General features: G+C 40.3%; 1 protein-coding gene and 1 long non-coding RNA gene across 10 annotated transcripts in view; both read right to left on the bottom strand.

Moving 5' to 3' along the window:
* RFX3 (regulatory factor X3) overlaps window positions 1-26,602 on the bottom strand; it is a 295,498-nt gene that overhangs the window by 203,973 nt on the left and 64,923 nt on the right. The gene's annotated exons all lie outside the window — the stretch shown is intronic.
* Window positions 6,308-12,085, bottom strand: LOC111557601. Its single transcript, XR_002737796.2, has 2 exons — window positions 11,415-12,085; window positions 6,308-10,912 (listed from the first exon to the last, which is right to left on the bottom strand). It is a non-coding gene; the product is annotated as an uncharacterized LOC111557601 (long non-coding RNA).

Genomic DNA, 26,602 nt, shown 5'->3' with positions numbered 1-26,602 from the left:
AAATGAATTCAGTAATATTATAAGGCACAAAATTCACATACAGAAATCTGCTGCATCTCTAGACACTAACAGTGAAGTAGCAGAAAGGGAAATTCAGAAAATGATCCCATTTATAACTGCATCCAAAATAACAAAATAAAATATCTAGGAATAAACTTAACCAAGGAGACGAAGGACCTGTACTCCAAAGACTATAAAACATTCACGAAAGAAAAGGAAGATGACAAAAATGTAAAGACATTCTATGCTCATGGACTAGAAGAACCAACATTGTTTTTAAAGATCCATACCATCCAAAGCAATCTACAGATTTAACGCAACCTCTATCAAAATACCAACAGCATTTTCCATTTTAGGAACAAATGATCCTAAAATTTGCATGGTGTCACAAGAGGTCCTGGACAACCAAAGCAATCTTGAGCGAGAAGAACAAAGCTCGGAGGCACCACCATCTCAGATTTCAAGATACGCTACACAAAGCTGTAGCACTCAAAACTGTATGGTCCCAGCACAAACACAGGCACACAGGTCAGTAAAAAAGAAAAGAGCCCAGAAATAACCCCATGCTTACGTAGTCAACTAATCTATGACAAAGGAGGCAAGAATACGCAGTGAGGGAAAAGATGGTCTCCTCGATACTTGATGCTGGAAAAACTGGACAGCTCCATGCCAAAGAAACTGAACCACTTTCCTACACCACATACACAAATAACTTTGAAATGGATTGAAGACCTAAATGTGAGACCTGAAACCATAAAACTCCTGGAAGAAAACCTAGGCAGTAATTTCTTAGACATGGACCTTAGCAACATTTTTTTAGACATGTCTCCTCAGGCAAGGGAAACCAAAGCAAAAATAAACTACTGGAACTACACCTCGCACAGCAAAGGAGACTGTCAACAAAACAAGGCAACCTACTAAATGGGAGAAGATGTTTGTTAATCAAATATCTGATAAGAACTTAATATCCAAAATATCTAAAGAACTTATGGGCTCAACACCAACCCCCCCACACAAGTAATCTGATTAAAAATGGGCAGAGGACCTAAATAGATATTTTTCCAAAGGAGACATTGAGATGGCCAACAGACACATGAAAAGAGGTTCAACATCACTAATCAACAGGGAAATGCAAATCCAAGCCACAGTGAGCTATACCTCATTCCTGTCAGAATGACTAGAATGAAAAAGATGAGAAATAACAAGTGTCGGTGAGGAAGTGGAGAGAAAGGAATCCTTATGCAATGTTGGTGGAAAGACAAATTTGTGCAGCCACTGTGGAAAGCAGTGTGGAGGTTCCTCGAAAAAACAAAAAATAGAATTCCCATCTCACCCAGTAATTCCACTCCTGGGTATTTACGCAGAGAATATAAAAACACTAATTTGAAAAGATATATGCAGCCCTACGTTTATCCTAACATTCTTTTCTTTTTTTTTTTTAATTTTTTTTTCAACATTTATTTATTTTTGGGACAGAGAGAGACAGAGCATGAACGGGGGAGGGCAGAGAGAGAGGGAGACACAGAATCGGAAAAAAGCTCCAGGCTCTGAGCCATCAGCCCAGAGCCTGACACGGGGCTCGAACTCACGGACCGCGAGATCATGACCTGGCTGAAGTTGGACGTTTAACCGACTGTGCCACCCAGGCGCCCCTAACATTATTTTCAATAGCAAAGGTATGAAAGCAACCCAAATGTCCTTCGATAGATGAATGAGTAAAGAAGATATGGTATATACAGACAATGGAATATGATTCAGACATAAAAAGAATGAGATTTGCCATTTGCAACAATATAGATGGACCTAGTGAGTATAATGTTAAGATAAGTCAGACAAAGACAGATACCATAGGATTTCACTCACGTGTGGAATTTAAGCAACAAATGAAAAAAGAAAACAGAGCCAAAAACAAACAAAACCACTCTTAAATAGAGAACAAACTGGTGGTTGCCAGAAGGGAGGGGGGTGGGTGAATGGGTGAAACAGATAATGGGGATTAAGATACACTTACTGTAATAAGCACTCAGTAATATAGAGAACTGTTGAACAATTTTTTAAAAAGATCACAGCAGAATTCAATAACACAGAAAACCGGGGCGCCTGGGTGGCTCAGTTGGTTAAGCATCCGAGTTCGGCTCAGGTCATGATCTCATGGTTTGTGGGTTTGAGCCCCACATCAGGCTCTGTGCTGACAGCTCAGAGCCTGGAGCCTGCTTCCAAATCTGTGTCTTCCTGTCTCTCTGCACCTCACAGCTTGTCCTCTATCTCTCTCTCAAAAATAAATAAACATTCATTTTTTCTCATTGCCACGTAGTATTCCATTGTGTATATAAACCAGTTTCTTTATCCATTCATCCATTGATGGACAAATTCAGGCTCTTTCCATAATTTGGCTATTGTTGAAAGTGCTGCTATTAACATTGGGGTACAAGTGCCCCTATGCATCAGCACTCCTGTAATCCCTTGGGTAAATTCCTAGCAGTGCTATTGCTGGGTCATAGGATGGATCTATTTTTAATTTTTTGAGGAAATATGGCCTTCTGTAGCAACGTGGACGGAACTGGAGAGTGTGATGCTAAGTGAAATAAGTCATACAGAGAAAGACAGATACCATATGTTTTCACTCTTATGTGGATCCTGAGAAATTTAACAGAAGACCATGGGGGAGAGGAAGGAAAAAAAAAAGGTTAGAGAGGGAGGGAGCCAAAACATAAGAGACTCTTAAAAACTGAGAACAAACTGAGGGTTGATGTGGCGAGGGAGGGAGAGGTGGGTGATGGGTATTGAGGAAGGTGCCTGTTGGGATGAGCCCTGGGTGTTGTATGGAAACCAATTTGACAATAAATTTCATATTTAAAATAAATAAATAAATAAACATTAAAAAAATTTAAATAACACAGAAAACAGAAAAATGGGAAAACTCAATGACAGCAAAAGCTCATTATTTGAAATGGTCAGTAAAATTGATAAACCTCTAAATAGGCTGATCAAAAATTAAATGCAAAGACATAATGAGTATTCTAAAATGTTGAACCCAACAAGATCCATAAAGAATAGCACATCAAAACCACACTCAGATACTACCTCACGCCAGTCAGAGTGGCTAAAATGAACAAATCAGGAGACTATAGATGCTGGCGAGGATGTGGACAAACAGGTGGGAATTCCCACTATTGGTGGGAATGCAAACTGGTGCAGCCGCTCTGGAAAACAGTGTGGAGGTTCCTCAAAAAATTAAAAATAGACCTACCCTATGACCCTGAAATAGCACTGCTAGGAATCTACCCAAGGGATATAGGAGGGCTGATGCATAGGGGCACTTGCACCGCAATGTTCATAGCAGCACTCTCAACAATAGCCAAATTATGGAAAGAGCCTAAATGTCCAGCAACGGATGAATGGATAAAGAAACTGTGGTTTATATACACAATGGAATACTACGTGGCAATGAGAAAGAATGAAATACGGCCTTTTGTGGCAACGTGGATGGAACTGGAGAGTTAGTTATGCTAAGTGAAATAAGACATACAGAGAAAGACAGATACCATATGGTTTCACTCTTATGTGGATCCTGAGAAACTTAACAGAGGACCATGGGGGAGGGGAAGGAAAAAAAAAAGAGGTTAGAGAGGGAGGGAGCCAAAACATAGAGACTCTTAAAAACTGAGAACAAACTGAAGGTTGATGGGGAGTGGGCGGGAGGGGAGGGTGGGTGATGGTTATTGAGGAGGGCACCTTTTGGGATGAGCACTGGGTGTTGTATGGAAACCAATTTGACAATAAATTTCGTATTAAAACAAAACAAAACAAACAAAAAGAATAGCACATCAAGACTAAGTGGGTTCAATCTCTGGATTTCAACCCTAAACCAGTTTAGGGTTTCAAGGCTGGCTTAAATGTAATTCACCATATTAAGAAACTAAGACAGGAAAAGCTCATAATTATCTAAATAGACACCAAAAAAAAGTATTAGACAAAATCCAACATCCATTTCCGACAAGAATTCTCAACAAAGTAGAATTTCTTCAGCCAGATAAAGAATGTCTTTAACAAAACCTACATTTGACATCATACTTAATGGTGAAAGTCTGAAAGTTCCTCCCTTACGATCAAGAACAAAATAGGGGTGCCTGGGTGGCTTAGTCGGTTAAGAGTCCAACTTCGGCTCAGGTCATGATCTCGCGGTCTGTGAGTTCAAGCCCCGCGTCGGGCTCTGTGCTGACAGCTCAGAGCCTGGAGCCTGTTTCGGATTCTGTGTCTCCCTCTCTCTGACCCTCCCCCGTTCATGCTCTGTCTCTGTCTCAAAAATAAATAAACGTTAAAAAAAAAATTAAAGAACAAAACAGAAATGGCAGCTGTCACCACTTCTATTCAACATCGTGCTAGACGATCTAGCTGGTGTAATTGGACAAGAAAAAGAAATTAAATGTATCCAGATTTTAAAGGAAAAAGTAAAACTTTCTTTATTCACAAACATGATCTTCTATGTACAAAATCAGGGAGACTCTATACAGAAGCAGCAGTGTCCTCTAATATCAAATTCACACTCAATTTTTCCCAATTGTCCCCAAAATGTCTTTTGCAGCTGGCTTCCCCCCCCCCCCAAATCAGGATCTACTCAAGGCCCCCTCATTGGATTCAGTAGTTAAATCTTCTTTACTTTTGCTTCAAAATAGTCTCCTCCCTTTTCCCCTCTTAGTTTTTTAGGACACTGAAGAGACTAGGCCAGTCGGTTGTGGTGTAGAATGAGCTACATGCTCGATTTAGTGGTTTCCCGATTGTGGGTTTAACTCATTCCTTGATCTCCTGCACTTTTTATAATCAAGAAGTTGTATCTCAGCACCATCCAAAGAAAAGAAAAATCAGACAAACCCAAATTACAGGACATTCTACAAAATGACCAGTACTGCTCAAAACTGTCAAGGTCATAAAAAAAAAAAGAGAGAGAGAGAGAGAGACTAAGAAACTGTCAAGGATCAGAGAAAACCAAGGAGACATGAGGACAACACACAAATGGGGAATCACGGATTGAATTCCAGAACAGAAAACAGGTATTAGAAAAACTGATAAAATCCAAATCAAGTCTGAAATGAAGTGAATAGTAACGTACTAAGCTGGTTTCTTAGCTCTGACAAATCTACTGCGGTTATGTAAGATGTTAATAATAGGAGAAAGTAGATGAGGGGTGCACAGGAACTCTCTGTACTACCTTTGCAACCTTCCCAAAAGTGTAAAATTTCCCAAAGGTAAAAGTTTATTGCAAAATTGGGTTACAGACTTAAATGTAAAAAAACATAAAGCTCCTTGAAAAGAAATACATGAGAAAAATATTTTGGACCTTCAGTAGGCCAAGTTTTTTACCGAGGAGGCCAAGAGCACAATCCATAGAAGATAAAATTGGTAAATGGGACTTTGTCAAAATTAAAAACTTCTGCTGTTTACGACACCCTTGCTGGGATAAAAAGACAAGCGGACTAGGAGAAAATATCTGCAAAGCAAACATCTGACAGAGGACCTGTACCCATAATAAATTCTCAAAACTCAGTAATAATAATAATAATAATAATAATAATAATAATAATAATAAGTGGGCAAAAGATGTGAACGGAAACCAGAGAAGACAAAAGATGGTAAATAAGCAAACGAAAAGATACTCCAAATCATTAACCTGAGAAGACGCAAATAAATGCCACCAAGAGAAACAACTACACACATCAGAATGATGAACGTTTAAAAGACTGACCATATCAAGTGTGGGTTGGGATGCAGGGGACCCGGAACTCTCACACGATGCTGGTGGCAATGTCAAATGGTGCAACAGGTGTTAAAAAAAAGTTTGTGGACGTTTCTTAAAAATTGGAACATACACCTCTTCCCATATGACCCAGCCATTCTATTCCTAAGTTACTTACCACCCAGCCACCCACCCCCAACAAAGAAAGCGTAGGTCCATACAAAGTCTTGAACGCTAACGGTCATAGCTGCCTTAATCATAATACTCGATAACTGGACATAGCTCATTTGTCCAGCGAAAGGTGAATATGTCCGTACCCCACACGATGGGATATCAGTCAACAATCAAAAGAAATGAACGCTTGTTACATGCAACAGTATGGACGAATGACCAAGTAATCGTGTCCCGTGAAAGAAGCTAGACAAAAAAAAAAAAAAAAAAAAAAACAAAAAACCTACTGTATGATGTCATTTATATCAACTTCTAGGAAATGTAAACTAATTTACAGTGACTGAAAGTATGTAAGGGATCGCAGGGATGGGTGGGGGCGGTGGGCTCTGAGTTGAAGGGGCAGGGAGAAGGGGAAGGAAGAAAACACAAGGAAACACAAAGAAACCACTGGAGTGACAGTATATTCAGCACCTTGACTGCAGTGATGATCTCACAGACATATCCAAACATCCAAATCGTACTCTTTAATTATGTGCGGTTTACTGTATGTCAGATACACTTCAACAAAACCATTTGCTTTGTTTTGTTTTAGTAACCACCACCCCAAAACCTGGAACATCTGAGAATGCACCAAGCCTGGAAATGAGAAGCCTGAAGAAAGCCACGATGGCTTTTGGCAAACGGCCGATAGTGTGAAACATGGATTAGAATTGGCCTAGAAATCCAAGCAAAGCATTTCGAACACGTAAACTCTACAATCCTGCAAGACCACTATTATTCCCATTTTACAGATGAAAAATCCTAGGCTGAGGGAAGTTAAGGGGCTCTTGAGATTCAGGATCTGAAATGAAGTCTGTCTGACCCTAAAACCCAAGGATACAAGATTGCCTCCCAGTTCACTGAGAAAAACAGGAGCCATCTGATGAATACTGCATGTGGTCCCTTGTTGCCCTCTGTAAACATTTTCTGTAATCCTGCCCAACTTATTTTCCCAAAATGCAAATTTTCTCCTGCTATTCACTCAGCTTCATTTCCTTCACTGCCTTACAAGTAAAGTCTGAACTCATCGAGACGGCCAGGTGAGAGATCTACCTGCCTACTTCCACAGCACCATTTCCAATGATTTCTCCCGGATATTCCAGACATACCAAAATATTTACACGTCTTCTAAAATCGCAATGCATTTTTTACTTGCTCTTCTCACTTTTCTGTGTGCCCTTCCTCTGATTTTCAGCCCAGTGAAGGACCTTCCCGACTCAGTTTAAACACGGTCTCCTCTGCTGAAGTTTTCTCTGACATTCCAGAAACAACTAGATGCACCTTCTTTTACATGCACATCACTCTATTCGTACTGGTAATTCTTTGTGAATTTGTGGCATGCAATATATATACATACACACACACACACACACAAAGATATCCTCAAAGAGTTGACTCCTCTCTGTATCACAGGTACCCAAGCCCAACGGGAAAGGTTCCGTAAGTGCTTACTGAATAAATGGATGAACGACAGACAGGTGGATGAATAAGCAATTAAATGGATATGAAAACCAGTGTGTGAAATTGAACAAGAATAAAGAGAACATAAGGGTTTTCCTTTCTGTGGAATATAAAGGAAATCATAATGCCTATGGCAAAAATATACCGGTTGCTATAATTATAACATATAGTACACCTTGTTAATTCTATATGTTTTCAACCTAAATTAGGTCTTAATTAAAGCAACTATTATCTAGCTTACTTGATTGTAGGGTCCTGTTAAAACACTTTATTTAATCAAAAGTAAGGTACTGTATAATTTGATGCAAGCATTAATTCTCCAGACTATAAAATGGTTGGAAACCAGGAAATCTGTGAACTACTCTGATTACTTGTCAAGGAGAAGAAAGCCAGAGGAATAACCTCTTTGTGACCCTCCTCCCACAAACAAAACTATTCACAGATTTTACCATTTCAAGATGTAACCTTGTTTAGTGCTCTCCTCCTGCAGATAACATGAGACATTAAAAAAAAAAAATCCCACCATTTAAAATTTCAGGCTCCTTTCTTTCTCGATTGTTTATGGTTTTGAAGTATTTTTATGCCTGGCCAATATATGTTTCATTAGGTTCCTAAAATTTAGTCTCAATATATAACTGGGATAATTTATGGTACCTTCTGGTTTGGGGAGGTTCTTTTATCATCTTTTTCTCTTGCCCAGAGCTCACATAAACATAATTTGGGTACCTTCTGCACACTGCTGTTTAATGTTAAAATCAGGCTGGAACGAATTCTTTTTTAAAAATGCAGAATAAGACAGAAGTGAAAAAAAAAAGTCAAGAAGCTTTGAGAACTACTCTCAGCTAATGGAAAAATTATTTTAATTACATGAGAAATGTTCTAAAGCAATCTTCTGGGTGAAAACAAAGCATTACTTATTCGTTGAGGAAAATGCTTTCCCTGAAGAAAATGTTCCCATGTTCGGAAGCGCTTCGTCTATGAAATTAATGCCTTATACATGTAGGTAAAAAAAAAAAAAAAACCAGGTTCACACCTTGGTAATTTTCTTCTAAAATGCTGCCTCATTACAGCAATAACATTTTGATTTACGCTAGAAAGGGTTTCTTTCCAAAGAACTAAAATGTATTTTAGAAACACACTTAAAAAAAAAAACAAACCTGAAGTGTGCTCTATAAAGTACTAAACAAGTCCATAGCAGTGGACTTTGCTTTAAAAGGACAAAAGAAGCCATTTTAAACCACATTAAGTGTAATCATCTCTTTTTTTCCCTCTGAAACATGACAGTAAAATGAGAATAAGAACTGAATGATTTCAGAGCGCAGCAATGGAAAGTTTGGGACTGCAATATGAAAAGACAAAATTTTGAAAAAACAACCTTGGACGAAGATGTCCATTGAACACAAGGAGATATATTCCAAAAGCTGCTGTAATTTTTCTCGGATTAGCCTGAGAACACAGGATAGGCCATTTGTTTGGATTTTTCCCTTGACGATCTTCAACTTTGCTCCTGCATTTCCTTTCACAAATAAACAGGTTAACATAAGGAGGTAACTGATTGTGTAACTTATCACATTGTGATCTTTCAAGGGAAACGTTTCAGTTCATTCAAATTCTGTCTCCTCTCAACATCTCTCGTCTCCTGCATGAGATGACAGTCTATAAAAGGAAAGGACACCATGTGTGAATTGAGTTAAGAAGGGTTCATGAGAGAACCGGAATCTAATTACATAAACACACTTCCCTACAGGTGGATATAAATTTGAAAATCTCTGAAATCTCATCTTTAAAGGCGAGCAGTGCTTTTTTAATTATGCTAAAAGTCCCTTGTCTGCTTGATCTCTCATGAACAATTTTAATCAGGCAAGCCTAATACACGCCGTCTCACAGACAACTTAACAGAGCTCTCAACTATGAGCTAATGGGAAGACAAGGAACCACAAGCATTTTTATTAAAAGGAAAAAAAAGGCCAGCCTAGAGATTTGGCCAGCAATAAAGCAAGATTAAATCATGCTTTTCCCCCACTTAGCCTACTTCACTTCAAGAACTACAGACATACAATTAATTTGCTCTTGAGATTTATTTTGTAAACATAAACACACCATGTTTAACATATTACATCCTCGCAGTTCACAGCGGTTTTCGCGATTCTCCTCTCTCATTCACAAATGGCCTAACGTACATCGGAGCGACCAGTTGGCCAGAATCGAAGAATAGCCCCCACTAAAATTTATTCTCCCCGGAAGAGCCAAAAAGCACTCTCTCCCGTCTACAGGAATCCTGAGAAGGTCAAAGGGAATGTGAAATGATAATTAAAAGAACCCACCCTTCAGCCAATCCCCAAGCCCACTTGCTTAACCAGCTATGTCCAGGAGTTTTCAGCCCATTCGAAGGCTCTCCAGATAGAGCAGCCTACCAGAACCCTCATTTTTCAGCAGTTCTAAACCATCTGAACGTCACAGCCACCAATTTAAACGCCTTTCTCTTAACCAGTGCAACCCAGACCCCCCCACAAAAAAGTATCGTTAATCGCCCCAGGGGCTAAGAGCCTGCACCTACGCAACACCGAATTGGTTTCAGTCTATCTTGATTCCCCCAAACTGCTTGAAATGAAAACTTCCACTTTTTAAACCCTGGTCTGAGTTTACCTCCGATTAGTGGCTGTGTGATTTGCAAGCTATTCTCAAGCCGCTCTGTGCCCCATTTCCTCCACCTGTAACACTGTAGTAATACTCTCCTTCAAAGGGTTGGTGTAAGAATTAAATGCCGTGAGACGGGAAAGGGCGGGTATAAAAATTAAATGACATAGTTCACCCAGCACATGGTACACCCTTCATACACTCAAGTTTCCCTCCATTGTGTCCTAGATTAGTGTTTCCAGGCTCTTCCAGCATGGGCTTGATGGCTTCCGCTGAACTCTGAAGAAGACACTGGGCGTCTCACGTGCTCCCTGGCAATCTGTGCCAGGCTTCAGACGCAAGAGCAACCCTTCCCCAGAACCTCGCTCTTATGATCTGCCCATCTCTATACTCAGCTCCGTCCCTCTGGAGGCTTTCCAGCTATTTTCATTTGAGGGCTCCCTGGGCATCTCCAACTCACTCTGTTTTCCGGTGCCCTGAGTTAACGTTTGCTTATTCATCAGAGACTGCTTCATTTACCTTGGCTTCGGGTTTTTCACCTGCCTGGCTCTCTTCCTCGTTAGTGCTTCTGCTGCTTACTAATTGCAATTGCATGCAATCCATTTAAATCGAAGTTTTTCTATTTACACTGATTTAGAAGACTATTCTTTACAGTTAAGCTGCAAGAAAATTAAAATACAATAGGTGAGGACAAGGAGGCCCTGGGAAAAAAACAGATGGTTAATTCTTAGAAACTGAGTTTTGTTTTGTTTTGTTTTTACAATCAACACACATTTCACGCATTCGCCTATCAGATCTTGTGATTCTTCTGACCTGGTTGCTTGATGGGCGGTAACAATTCCGCTCTCTTATTGAAATGGTACGCAGATGCTGAAGAGTGAAAGGGGACAAAAGGCAGGGCAAAAGATAAAGAAGCTTTCAAGAAATGTTCACCAGCACCACTACGACTGCAAATATGTACATACAAATCCTTTTCAAACCCCCCAAAGTAGTTGTCTAATCTATCTTCAAATATCTCAGAATAAGAAAATCTTAATTCTAGAGTTAGAAAGGCCAGATCTCTAATAAAGAATATTCTTCTGAAATAACGTAAATCAGTTAGGACCACTGTCCAGATATTTTCACGATACTCAACAGTCATTTTTTTTTGTCCTTTTTTTACTTTTTTGTTCTTTCTTTTTCCCTTTCACATTCTCTCCCAATCCTCTGTTGGGTACACAAATTTAAAATGCTTAGTGATGCAAAAGGAAGTATTATTCTTTACATGAATATGAATTACATGTCTTTCCGTACTCCATGCTTCTTAATTTTCCTAATGGAGTATCAAGTCTTTCCAATATCCTCAAATTAATCCCAACCTGCTTCAAATTACCATGTTTTGAAGTTCTGCCTCAGGTTCTGGTCAAGGATAAAGTGCCATCATGGGCAGGCGGCTTTCTTTAAAGTAACAGAAAAGAGTAATAAAATAATTACTTCTTAGAATTTTACTTAGAAATTCTTGTGATGATTCTACTCAACTCACTCAGGTAAAATTTCGATCCAGCAGTATTAACATAAAAATTATTTCAATAACCCAATTCATCACTACCTGAAACAATGGGCAAAAACTTTCTTTTCCACCAAGTATTTGGTTTGCAAAAAGCTACTACACCTGGCACCCAGATCGTGGATTCTAACACCATTTTCCCATAAAAGGAACCAGGGCTCTTTGCAGAAATGATCCTAAGAGTGGAGTAGAAAATATAAGGGTGAATCTAATGCATCCTATAGTCCCAGACACTAAAAAAGTACTCAAAACAAAAAATAAAACTCAATGATGAGGTTATATCAGAGGGACAAGGGACACAGGGGCCATTTACAAAGCTCCCAATGACCAAAGCTGAGCCAATCTGAATAATAAAGTGGTGTTGCATTATAATCCAAAGTATAAAATAAGTATCCACGAGGGGCACCTGGGCGGTCCAGTCGGTTCAGCGTCTGGCTCTTGGTTTCGGCTCAGGTCGTGATCTCGCGGTTTCTTGAGTTCAGGCCCTGCGTCAGGCTCTGCACTGGCAGCACAAAGCTTGCCTGGGATTCTGTCTCCCTCTTTCTCTGCCTGTCCCCACTAGCGCTGTCTCAGTCTCCCTCAAAACAAACAAATAAACTTAAAAAAATAAGTTAAAAAAACATCCACGAATCCATACTTACATAAATCAATGACTGATTAAATACATACACAAACGGGGGGGTAGAGACAAATCTCATGCAGAAGTATTCCAAGTAATTTATGAAGATACCCCACTCTTGCGGGAGTGGAACAGGACTCCCCGCTCCTTAAGTGGGGGCCACACACAGTGCTTTCCTTCCAAAGGGGGAAAGTCTGAAAAGGGGGAGTAAAGAGTAACCTTACAGTGAGTGAGGACAGCCATTGATGATATGGGAAACTGGGTGTGAGATATATAGGAACTCTCTGTACTATCTTCACAAGCTTTCTGTAAATCGGAACCTATTGTAAAATTTAACAATGTGTTCTAAAAGTTAGAAAAAAAAAAAAAACCCCGCTATTGCCTTTGGGCTTTCTGCAGCTTGCTACCCGGCTTACCGGCAGAAACTCTAGTCAGTTCTAGAGCACTTCGACTGTCCAATTCTCGATAGCACTCTCAAACCCAGCAGTCGCCAGCACTGCCTTGGATGGAAAGATGAGAGGCAGAGCCCTGCGTGGGAGTGTTGCTCTCCGTACAGCTAGTCGGGGGACTCAAAGAACCAATTTTTTCATCTATACAATGGGGCAAACGTGCTTGGAGGGGTTAAGGACTCCTGGGCGGAGAGGGCTAATGCCTGGCTGCATTTCCACTGCACAAGGTCTCTTCTACATCCAGTTCCACTTTCTCCTGCTTGGCCCCACTCAGATGTCAACCAGTGGCCAGACCTGGCTGCTTCCAGTTGGGTTCTGTAGACACGATGCTCAAACGTTACTTTTTTCCCCCCAAAATCAATTCATGTGAACTCTCTCTCTGGAAGAATAACTGGAAATTGGACACAGCGGTTGCCTCTTTGTGGGAGAACGGGTGGCCAGAGCAGAAGGGAGCCATGATTTGCATTGGATACGCTCTCGGGCTATCTGAGTTATTTCCTACTACAAGTAAGCATTAGCTATTTAAAAACGTATGACAAACGCAACAACAAGAAATCCATTATTACTCAAGGATTGCTATCATTTTCTTATTTCTACCTTTGTATCTGCAATCTGTGCGTTATCTCCTTTTGATATAGCACCATCCATCGCAAAGGCAAGAAGCGTGGCTCCAGGAGACTAGTCTAAAATGATTTCAATCAACTTCTTGTGTAGCAAATCAGCGGTTTCAAAATAGCATAGCAGTCTTGGAATCAGAAGTGACTTGGGATGGAACCCAGGCCTCCTTACTGAACCTCCCCAAAAGCCCAGCTTCTTCATCTATAACCCTGGAATAACAATACCCACACTTTATAGAGCTGTTGGAAAGGTTAAGTAAAGTAGATGTAAAATCCTTAGCACAGGGCCTGGTCCATCTATTACTGTCATTGTAGGTATAAATGGAAGTCTGTGGGAAGATCTGATTTCTCACTCAGATGTCTTTTCCACTCAGCTATGGATCCAGAAGCAACTTCCAAGATTCAACACCCCTAAGATGCGATCGGTTTTCAGCAATTATTGTTCTAGTCTCCTAAAGAATATGTGTGAAATAACTAGAATGAACAGCATTTCAACACACGAGTCACACGCTATTGGTAATATAGTTAGAATTGAGGAATTCTTAAAACCATCAAAGCAACAAAATATTCAAGGACAGTAACATTTAACACCTGATTAAATGGGCAGAACGCTCCAGTTGAAGTTGTCTTTGGGATTATGCTGGAAGATTGCATAAGTTTAAATGTTTAGATTATCTTCGCATCCTGGCCTTTGCCTTAGTTTAATGCAAAAGGGCTTGTCCTATTTTACCAAGACACAGATTGTGGAGATTCGTAGTGATACATGTAAATAACCTTAATAAAAATGCAGGGTAGAGCGATGCATATAAACATCTTAGGTCCTTTAATGAATATTTGTCGAGTGGACTTTGTGTGCATCAATACGTGAATAAATACCATGTTATGAATGCATACTCCGTTCCGTGAGTCATTAGAAATATTATCCCGTTCCTGTCTCCAAAAAAATAGCTATGTGTTTTACCCTGATTTCCATTTTATTGTGGGTTTTAAATGGCAAACACTTCAAAAACGAATGGTATCTTTCCACTCACAGGGTCTTTCGTGTGTATTTGCACGGATACACACACAACAACATGTACCCAGGCAACATTCTAGAGCAAAAATATACGTGCATCTCTATGTGCTTGGATATAATTTAAGATACAAAAGTACTAAAGATGTATTTGACAGTTTTTCATACTTTCTAATTTTTTGGCTTTAGGGCTTTGCTGTAAGATTCATTAAAGCTGCTTCTCGCTTTTGAGGTCACCGACGACAAAAACAGCTCATGTGTATCTGATTTAAAGTCCCGCTGAGCAACTTGAGGGCTGCTACGAGCCAAGTGGACGGGTGATTTTCAGGCTGCGCCTGTCAGGGAAGAATGGGATCTGAAGCTACAATGATAAAACTCTTACACAGTTCCCAACACTTAGGCTGGAGACCACTGAGGAAGCTCCATTCCATTACTAAGTCACCCTGTCCAATAATGGCCATGGTGGACAAATTTTTTTTCTCAATTCTTCCATTTTATGTTACGCTTCACGATTTGTAGGTCATTCGCAAGAACCATCTCATCCTGACAAAACATGTGAGCCAAAAGTTGGGCAGTTACTTCAGGGACAGAAGGCCACCAAACTAGTAAGCGGCAAAACTGGGATTTGTACCCACACCCTCTGTCCCCAGATAGAGTGCTCTCTCCCCCATCCCACAGCTGAATTCCTTCCTCTTCTATGACAGGTCCTGATTCCCGGGGCACAACACCCCATCTGCCCATCCCCTCATCCCCCCATCCCCCCCCAACCTCTTCATCCATGGTCTGCAGTCCTCCCTTGGCCTGGGGCCGGTCAATTCAGCAGTGACACCGTCCCAAATTTAAATCAGCCTTCTAGATAAGTCCAGCAAATGTGGTTCACTTTTCCTCAACACAGAATAAACTTCTTACCCAAGTCTTCAGAGGCTGATGGTCCTGAACCCGTCTTCTTTTTCAGGTTTAGAGAGTGTCCTCTGTGCCCTAGAAAGGTTCCTTCACCCTGGGTCCCTTCCCTCCTGTCACCTAGTTAAGGTACACTCTTCCTCACCTCCAGCCTCACTGCCTAAAGCAAGCAGCAATCTCACTAACCAAACCAAGGGTCCCAACTAATCCACTCTCAGGGTGCCATGGACCTCGACTCCACTGGTGTGATCATAGCTGCAAGTCACATTTACTCATGGAATTGTCTGGTTAATGTCTGACTTTCCTCCCCAGACTGTCAGTGACACAAAGGGTAAAGATGAGGTCACTTTTTGGGCTCAGTCACTACTATATCCCCACTGCCTGGCACAATTTCCAGCCCCACAGGAAGTACGTGATACTTTTTTCTAAAGCTAAACAAATAAAGAACTAGGCAAATTCCTTCTTCAGTCTTCAAATATTTGAAAATAACTACTATTCTGACGATTCCTCACTCAACACACATACACACAAAAGTTAAGTTTTGTTTGTTTTTTGAATTTTTTAAGGTTTATTTATTTTTAGAGAGAGATGGAGTTCTAGTGGGGGAGGGGCGGAGAGAGGGGGAAACACAGAATCGGAAGCAGGCTCCAGGCTCAGAGCTGTCGGCACAGAGCCCGACGCGGGGTACGAACCCACGAACCGCGAGATCGTGACCTGAGCCAAAGTCGGTCGCTCAACTGAGCCACCCAGGCGCCCCCTCCAAAGTTAAGCTTTAATAAGGAAACCACTCTGATCCTTGGAAATATTCCTTATATGACAAAGTTCCCAGATACTTCTTAAAACCTGGAAGTATAAATGAACATATTGGTTTTTTCTCGTAAGTAGAGGCTGTACCTTTTCCATTCCACACCCTGTATTTGCAATAAAACACTCTAGGGGCACCTGGGTGGTTCAGTCGGTTAGGAGTCTGACTCTCGATTTAGGCTCAGGTCATGACCTCACTCTTCTTGAGACTGAGCCCCGTGTTGGACTGTGCACTGACAGCATCGAGCCTGCTTGGGATTTTCCCTCTCTCTCTCTCTGTGGCACTCCCCACCGCCCCCCCACCCCCATACCTCTCAAAAATAAATTAAAAAACAAACACACAAAAGTCTATCGCTGGGGCATAGGAGTAACAGGTAGGTCACAAATTCCCAGGTCTTCCTCACAGGAAATGCTGTTAAAAAAAACATGTCTGCTTGATTCTTGACTAGTGTGATTTCAGTTTCAGCCAATCATTTCAGATGGCTAAGCCTTTTTTTTTTTTTTTGGTCCTGATTCCCTTACTCCAACCATTAGCTGTCACTCCCAGCTTTATGTGATATGTAAATGTGATGGACGTGTTTCATCGAAATTGGTGATATAAATGATTAATAGGACAAAGTCAAAGAAAGAGCCGAATCACGTCACCAGAAATCCCTCTCTCCAAGCTGACATCAGTTCATTCATCACGTTTTTTCAACCGCCTAGGCATGTGCCCGTCCTCATAAAACAGCCCCTAATTTGACCATCTATCTCCTGAACACTACCACGAGACGCTTTGTCCCAAGCCTTGCAAAATCACCTTACTCCAACTGTACGGTAAAAAAGTTACACAAGCTTAACGTGACACACATTTCCAGCGACCTTAGGTGGTCTCCGGAGGACTGCTTCTCTCCTAGGTCGAGTCTGCACCAAGTATCTAATAACTAATTAAAAGAATTTTCCCAAGCACAGCCATGAAACTCAAACACGGGTTTCAAAATTCCACTTCTGGTGACATCGGTTATAACACCCTACATTTACTCCTCTTTTTTGAAAATAAAGACAGTACCTGCATAATGATCTTTCGGCACCTTGGGTGCTGATCGTCACTGCTGAACCATGACCGAATTGCTCATTTCTGCAGGTGATTTATTCCTGAGGCGTTAAGGGGTCAGAAGCATCAATCAAAGAGCGTTCTCCCCGCTGCCTCGCCTTCCCTGGACCTCAATGCCCTGGCTGCCATCCTGAGTCTCCTCTGCGGAACCTGAGGCTCATTTCCTTGGGATAGAGAAGTTACAACCAACCCAGGAGGAGTTCTGCAATTCTGCCTTTGTTCCGACATCCAGTATTACGCCGTCTGTCCCAGGATGTTTATGCTTCTTCTTGGTTTCCTTCACGATCTAGACACAATATGCTGTGATCCTTTCCATCTTCACAGGCCTCATTTTGAGATTCAGCCTCCTGAACGCTACTCTCGTTAGTACTACTTGTGTATTTGTGTTCCTACCCATCCTTACGTACGAGAATCATTTGTGCCCTATTGTCGGTATTCCTTCTAGAGAGCCTACACGTTTCATTTATTCGATTCATGTTGTACCGCTTGCCAAATATATGCAGTTCACCACACTACAGCGAAGGATACAAAGATACCTAAGATGGGGCACCTGGGTGGCTCAGTCGGTTGAGCGTCTGACTCAGGTCGCGATCAGGTCATGATCTCATGGCTCATGGGTTCCAGCCCCGCGTCGGGCTCTGTGCTGATGGCTCAGAGCCTAGAGCCTGCTTCGGATTCTGGGTCTCCCTCCTTCTCTGCCCTTCCCCTGTTTGCACTGTCTCTCTCTCAAAAATAAACAAACATTTTTAAAAATTAAAAAGATACCTAAGATTTGGTCCCTCCCTTCAAAAAATCCAGAGAGAAAAGAGACTTTTCAGCAGAAATATAGGCTTCTACGTTACCAAGATAAAAGCAAATGCTGAGCAAGCACAGAACACAACAGCTAGCTCGAGGAAGGGGCTGCTGAAGTCTTCCCCAAGGAGATGACAGGAATTGAGTCTTGCAGAGTAAGGACGTAGTCACTGAAAAACTGGAAATATGTGCAAACAAACGGCAATATAAAAAGCACATTGTTTTCATACAAGAGCGATGAACTTCATGTAGCTGGAATTTCAGTTACATGGAGTACAAGATGTATAGCCTGAAAATATGGAGTCAGTTATAAGAAGGCCGTGTAATCTAGGTGTCCAATGTAAGATAAACAAAATGAAGCAAGTACTTTCTGCAGAATACTAGGCAGCAGGTAGAAAAACAAAATCAAAATGTATTCCCAAAAGCCTGGCAGCTCTTTAAAAAGTAAATGGTGTCTAGAGCACGATACCAGCAATGCAAAATTAAAACGCATACGCATCCAATGTTTTGTGTGAACACACAATAAATCTACATGGTTCACAGGACACAGAACAGGATCCAGATCCAAAATAGGAAAATAGTGGGGCGCGCCTGAGTGGCTCTGTCGCTTAAGCGTCCACCTTCGTCTCAGATCGTGATCTCACAGTCTGTGAGTTCGAGCCCCGCATCGGCTCTGTGCTGACAGCTCGGAGCCTGCAGCCTGCTTCGGATTCTGTGTCTCCCTCTCTCTCTGCCTCTCCCCTGCTCATGCTCTGTCTCTCTCTGTCTCTCTCTCTCAAAAATAAAGATTAAGGGGCGCCTGGGTGGCGCAGTCGGTTAAGCGTCCGACTTCAGCCAGGTCACGATCTCGCGGTCCGTGAGTTCGAGCCCCGCGTCAGGCTCTGGGCTGATGGCTCGGAGCCTGGAGCCTGTTTCCGGTTCTGTGTCTCCCTCTCTCTCTGCCCCTCCCCCGTTCATGCTCTGTCTCTCTCTGTCCCAAAAATAAATAAACGTTGAAAAAAAAAAATTAAAAAAAAAAAAAGATTAAAAAAAATTTTTTTTAAATATGAAAAGTTATCCACGGAGACGGAACATGATGGGGGTGGGAAAGGAGAACCAACGGATTTCTTTTTAAATGTGTATGCACCTGTTTCAAGTCCAAAGACATCAAAAACGTATAGTTTTCCTAGAAGTGACAGAAGTTATCAAGTTCAGGAATATGGCAAAATCGAATGCGGGTGGTTTTTAGGAAGAAAATTCGGGCCCGCATGAAGTCAAAGCTCTGTAGCTATAGTTTCTTCTGGAGTCGAGGAAGAGAAGTTCATTACCCTTTTTCTGCCTGTGCTGAGCAGGCTTTTATCATTCTGTGAGAAAAGGCAATGTATCAGACTAAACCGACCAGACTAAACCGACGGTAAGTAAAGACAGATGCAGAACTTTCGGGAACAGGTCAAAGCGAAGACGAGCTTTGACAGGGGGGGGTCGATCACTACAGAGAAAAGCTGTATCTTAAGGCCCAAATCTGGGCTACCATCTTCTAGGAATTTCGTGTTTTTTAAACATTCCTGCACTGTGGTCGATGCCGGACTCAGTAAATATTGAGGATTTCACCAAGCTGAAGGTCTGTTGTTTTCTCAGGCGTGTGCCAGAGGGAGAGCAATGAGAAACTACGAGAAAGCCTCGCCGAGTAGGTCTCGGGAGCACAGCACGGGGATCCCTGTTAGAAACTCATTCAAGCCCTATCGCTTGAGAGAGGAATCTTGCTTTCTCAAGAACTGCTTCAGCTGTACAAACAGACTTTCTGCAGAACTGTAACTGAACACTACCAGCAGTAAGCCAGCGTTCTGAAATGTCATCAAGCTCTAGTGCCAGGTGACAATTGTTTGCTGTGACATGATTTATGCAGCACATTTCATCCACTTATCTTAGACTCAAAGGAATGTTACCAAAGGGTTCGCATTCAGATGAACAGGCATGATTTCCAGCCCGACCGTTGCATCTGCGAAGAGTGAAAAACACACCTGGGAAGTTCCAGGACAGGATCCTACTGATTCAGTTTTGAGAGTGAAGAATTTAAGAGCCACAGCACCGGCACCCTTAGGGGACCTCCCTCTATGGCAAGGACGTGGTTTGTCATTGGGATGCAAACAGTTGACTAAAACGTAACCGGAATCCAAATATATTGTTAATATCCTAAGTGACGTGTGCAAATGGTATGCACCATGGTTAACAATACTCTATGGATAGAACCTTCCGTTTCCACAGATGTGCTCTCGAGGGTCAGGCGTTCATGTCCCCCTTTGTGGTCTGTGCTTCAGGAACATGAGAGGGATGTTTTTACCCTCTGACTCTCTGGCTCCTATTGAACTATCCACACCCCATCCTTCCATCTGCTCACCTATTCACGTGACGGCAATATTTTGATAGAAGAACATCTTTAAAAGAGAGAATCTTCCAATAATGACCCTAAAACAATTTTACTTTTTAAAATATTATTACCTAGAGAAGGTAATCTATGTTCTCTGTGGGTGGTGACATATGGGTATTAGTTCCCTTTCTCTATACAAAATATGTGTTGCTTTTGTAATCCAGAAAAACAGATTTAAAAATATTTTTTAAGTTTAGTTAGAGAGAGGAGAGAGAGAGAGAGAGAGAGAGAAAACATGAGCAGGGGAGGGGCAGAGAGAGGGGGACAGAGAGAGAATCCCAAGCAGGCTCTGCACTGTCAGCAGAGAGCCAGACATGGGGCTCGAACCTACAAACTGTGAGATCATGACCTGAGCTGAAATCAAGAGTCAAACACTTAAGCGACTTAGCCACCCAGGTGCCCCCAAGAAAAAAAGATTTTAAATGACTATGTAGTGACATGATTAGGAAGACCTTATTATAAGAAGTTCTCATTTCAATTTTTTTAATTAAAAGTGTTTATTTATTGAGAGAGAGACAAAGTGCACGCTAGCAGGGAAGGGGTAGAGAGGTAGAATCCCAAGCTGGCTTCGGCTGCCAACGCAGAGCCTGATGAGGGGCTCGAACTCACGAACCGTGATATCATGACCCGAGCCAAAACCAAGAGCTGGATGCTTAACCTGACTGAGCCACCCAGGCGCCCCAAGAAATTCTCATTTTTAAAAGGTGGTTATATATCGAAGGACCTGGGTCTGGGATATCCCTCTTGCCTTCTGTCTTTACCCAGGCTTACAGCCCAACTTAGATGTGAATACACACACGAGCTTTGTCCTAGGATCTGTGACTGACTGGACAGTGGAAGGCAGGGGCTGAGCAAACCTAAAATTACTTATCAGCTACTCAGAAAAGACACTGAATCTAGTCGGGGCTCTAAAAATGAGATTATATTATACGGATATGCCAAATTTTCTTAGGATGAGACACACTGAATCGGCATCTTGGCAATTTATGCTCAAGACTAAATGGTTTCAAATAAACACAAATACTCTTATACCTCAATAGACACATGCACAAAATAACCATCTATCTATTATGTTATCTAACATAATAAATTTAACACTGTTAGAAAAAAAAGTCCTTGTTTAATGAAAAAATTATCACTCATATTTGCCCAGGTTTCCTCTATGTTACGCCCGCATCAAGATAAACATCTAAAACGTTTGAAAACGTAACATTTTAACTTTTAATATTCAGCTTTACTTTTCTTAGCATTAAGCCTGAAACTAACACACTGAAGTTGTTGTAAAGCCTTATTGGTGTCACATATTCACCCCCTTCTTTGCACAATTTAACTGAAAGCAGCATTTCAGAGAGTTAGCTAGTACCTTACCTCCCATCTCAAGCTTAAAAGGATTATTAGGGGCTAAAAAAAGTCCTCAAACAGTGTATCACTAATTACATCATGAGAGGATAGTAGCTAGTGAAAAGCTACATGTGTCCACTACCAAAAAAAAGCGCTAAAACGTTGCTCACTATTTTCTTGCCATTTCCAAATATACAAACTTCAGTTTCTACAGTGAGAAAGGATGATGCTTGGATATCACTTAACCAATTAATTTCCTAACAAGCAACATAGTTTTACTATATGTGCAACAGAAAACTACAAACGCCTTCCAGTGCTTCTAATGTATTCTCACCCTGATGTATTGAATGTTCCCACAGATGATTTCTCTAATGTATTCTCACTCTGATGTATTAAATGTTCCCACAGATGATTTCTCTTGTAAAATGACAACGGGTCATGGTAACCTACAAAATCCAACATTTTCCAGTGAGTTCTAACACCCATTCCTGAGATCTACTTTTTTTTTCTTATATGCTTTCACTAATATTCATTTCAAATATAGGTTATAGTAACAGTCCCACTGCTGCCTTTAACAGTAATTTGTAACTCAGCTTTTTATGTCCCTCCATACAGGAAATAAATGTAAATACAGCTCATGAGGCAAGATGTTGCATAAAGTATAATCATGCATAGTATCAACAATATGTTTAATGATTTAGTTTATAGCTACTGGTTCTTATATCTTATGTCATTAGGTAGGTGGTATTTACTGCAAGGTAAGCACTTTGCAAATTTACACAGGAGAGAAATTTCAAGTTCGTGATTGTTATGAAAGGAAAAATAAAAAACAATCTATTTAAGCACCTTATGAGATTCTATCTCATATAATTTAAACTTTTCTGGTAGTTTTGAAATATTATTCTAGGAAATGTTAAGAATATGCTAGGTGATTTACAAGGGCATCGAGTTTCTTGGCGGGGCGGGTGGTTACAGTCTGAGTTAGATAGCAAGACAGGTAGCAAATGATTTAAATCCTACAGTAAACTTTACATGCTAATATTCTTGAAAGAACATAAGAGAATAGCAAACTATTTGAATGGCATGAAAACACAAATTGAATTGTGTTTCTTTATTAAACATTATGGTTCATCATTTTTATTCACTTAATCCAGTTTCCCAATCCTCGAAGACAATTTTAACAGATACTGCGCTGGTCAGTAAATAGCATTTGGCATCATCCCAATCCTCACTTTCATAGAATATGCTTTGGATGAAGACAGATTGAACACCAACATGTAACATCCGTTCGATAAAGTCAATAAAAGTGATGACTAAGCAACGGGAACACATCTCCCAGACTTCTCATGTCAAAAAGGTATAACTTAAGAACTATTGCACTCTCAAGGAATAGGCTCTTCCTCGGAGGAAGTACAAATAGAATATTCTGCCAGATCAAAGTTTTGAAAAAAAATTTTTTATTAACATTTACTTATTTTTTGAGAGTCAGAGAGCACGAGCAGGGGAGGTGCAGAGAGAGGGAGACACAGAATCGGAAGCAGGCTGAGCTGTCAGCACAGAGCCCCATGCGGGGCTCAAACCCACGAACTGCGAGATCATGACCCGAGCTGAAGTCAGTCGCCCAACCAAGTGAGCCACCAGGCGCCCCTGGATCAAAGTTTTTTAAAAAAATTCACCGTAACCTAATAATTAACCACTGACAAGCCTTTAAGAAGGTGAAGTACGCACAAAGCAGGACTTAATGAGCACATACAAGGGACTTTACAAAATGTTTCATGAACAAAAATAAATACAAGAATTAAAATCTCCATGAAATATACTATCATATATCATATATATGATTTATTGATATTAAATTCACACCCAAGGTTATTAAATTTGCATATCCAGTTTTACAAACACCTGTATGAACATACTGGCATAAGCTATTTTGGTTTTTGTTTTATTTCGATTTTAGCTACAAACAACCATTTGGAGAATTTCTGAAAGTAAGAACATGCCCTTTCTCCTCGACTAAATATTTATTTCAGTAAGAATTAAGTTGTCAGAGTAACAAAACTGATTGTATTTTCCAAATCATAAAGCAGTTGGTGTTTACCCTTCCCAAAAATGAAAGATGGGGAAACATTCCCCAATTCATTTTATGAGGCCAAGATTACCCTTTTTTTTTTTTTAATGACAAAAACAAGAAAATTTAACTACTACCAATAGTCCTCAGAAAAACAGACACAAAAGTGTCTGGAATAAAATGCTAACAAATCAAACCTAGTAACATATTGGGGCTCCTGGGTGGCTCAGTGGGTTAAGTGTCTGACTTCGGCTCAGGTCACAATCTCATGGTTCATGAGTTCGAGCCCATGTGGGGCTCTGCACAGACAATGTGGAGCCTGCTTGGGATTCTCTCTCTCTCCCCGTCCCTTCACTGCTCTCTCTCTCGCTCTCTCTCTCAAAATAAATAAAAATAAAACAAAAAAAAACCTCTAATAAACGTATAAAAAAATGCACTGAATCATGACAAAACGGGATTTACCCCAGAATTCAAAGTTGCTTTATCATTAGAATTATCAATCATAGTAATTGACCAGGTTACCAGACTAACAGAGAAAAAGCCCTGCATCATCTCAATTTAACATCCACTCATAAATAAAAACTCCCAGCAAACTGGGAATAGAAAGGAACTCCCTCATCGTGATTAAGGGCATCTACAAAGAACCTACAGCTAACATTAGATATAATGGTGAAAGACGGAATGTTTTATTTCTAAGATCGAGAGGAGGACAAGGCTATCCTCCCTTACTATTTCTATTCAACACCATAGATCCTAATCAATGCAATAGGGCAAGAAAAATGAATAAAAGGCAGACAAATGAGAAAAGAAGACGTAAAACAATCTTTATTCGCAGACAACATGACTATCTATGCAGAACATCCTAAAGCATTTTTTAAAAATGCTATTAGGAATAGGAAGTACATTTAGTGACATTACAAGGTTATAAGGTCAATATATAAAAATTCAAATATGTTTCCATACTGGCCATATTGTATCTCCATGCTGTTGAAATATATAGTATAAATTATTTACAATAGTGTCAAATATAGGACACACTTAGTGATAAAATTAACAAAAAATATTTGCAAGAAACTAGAAAACCAGAAAATAGTAAGAGAAATTAAAGAAGACCTAAATAAATAGGTATGTCATGTTTACGGATTATAACACCCAACAGAACTAAAATATCAATTTTTGTGAAATTAATCCATAGACTCAACACAACTGCAGTCAAAATTCCAGAATTCCAGGAAGGTTTTTCTTGTGGATTTTGACAAGTTAATTCCAAAGTTTATATGCAAATGTAAAGGATCTAAAATAGCCACCACAACTTTGAAACACAAGACAAAGTGGGAGAAACTACATACTATCTAATTTTAAGACTATAAAGCTACAGTAATCAAGAAAGTAGGATATTGACATAAAGTAATAAAAAAAATGGAACAGAATACATCCATACACATACAGTCAACTGGTTTTCAATAAAGACGTCAAGATAACTCAATGGAGAAATTACAGTCTCTTCAACAAATGGTGCCGAAAAAACCGGATACTCACATGGAATTATATGAAACTTGTGTCACACCATATATAAAAAACTAACTCAGAATGTATTATAGACCTAAAAATAAGATTACAAGCCCTTAGAAGATAACATGAGACAATGTAAGTGACATTAGACAAACATTTTTCATATTTCACAAAAACTCCAAGAAAAAAAATTGATAAATAAAACTTCATCATAATGAGATGTATGTCCTCTGAAAGGGCAAATTTAAGAAAATCAAAGTGCCAGCCCATAGTCATGGGGAAAAAGTTTGCAAAACATATTTCTGATAAAGGATTTGTACCCAGAATTATGTAAATATCTTAAAAGAACTAAATAAGAAGGAGACAAAAAAAAAATACATGATTTTTTAAAAAATAGGTAAATGGTTCAGACAATAACAAAAACAATATGCAAATGGCCAATGAGCTTATGAAAAGATGCTCAACACCAACAGTCACTTTAGGGAAATACTAATGAAAACTAGAATGAGATACCACTACATTTTCACTGGAACTACAGCCACAATTAAAAGCATTGTCGATACCTTGCACTGGCAAGGACGGGGACAACTGGAACTCTTGTACCCTACCAACAGGGATACAAGACGGTACAGCTACTTTGCCAAACAGTTGGGTAGTTACTTATGAAATTAAACATACCCTTCTCATAATGACTCAGCGATCTCTCTGCTACTCACTTAACTGAGTGAAATAAACACATATGCCCAAACATTTGTACTAAATGTACGTAACTGCTTGACTCACAATAGCCAAAAACTAGAAACAATCCAAGTACCCACCGATTAGTAAACAGAATAAACAAAGGGCAGTGCAGCTATACCGTGAACTACCATGCCGCAGCGGAAAGGAACAAACTACGTGATGCACGCACCATCTAAATTCAGGTACAATCTGAAGAGAGCCAGGTACAAAAACCATATACTGTCATGTATATGCTGTGATAGGAAATTCTAGAAAAAAGACAATAATAGACATAAAGCAGATCTGTGGTCACCAGAGGCCAGGGAATGCAGTAGAGGATCAACGACAAAAGGCTGGGTACAAATGTTTGGCAGTGATGAAAACGTTCTGCTTCTTGACTGTGGTAGTCATACATGACTAAACACATTCGTCAAAATTTGCCACACTGCACACTTCACATTGGGGAATTATACTCTATGCAAACTGCACATCAATACAGCCAATTAAAAAAGGTACCAATCAAACGTACATTGAAGATATACATTGGTGGCAATGTCTGACAGCTTACCTATCCAAGAAAGAATGGCACTTTGAGTATGTAAAAACGCCAGCGCTAAACAACAACAACCAAAAACCCAAAGGGTATCAGTGGAAAATTGAGTCTCTTGCCCAACCCTAGA

The sequence above is a fragment of the Felis catus genome, chromosome D4, assembly GCF_018350175.1.
Source record: "Felis catus isolate Fca126 chromosome D4, F.catus_Fca126_mat1.0, whole genome shotgun sequence".
In the NCBI taxonomy this organism is placed as follows: Eukaryota; Metazoa; Chordata; class Mammalia; order Carnivora; family Felidae; genus Felis; species Felis catus.
The sequence above is the reverse complement of the archived record's forward strand: the minus strand, read 5'-3'. Positions and strand labels throughout refer to the sequence as shown.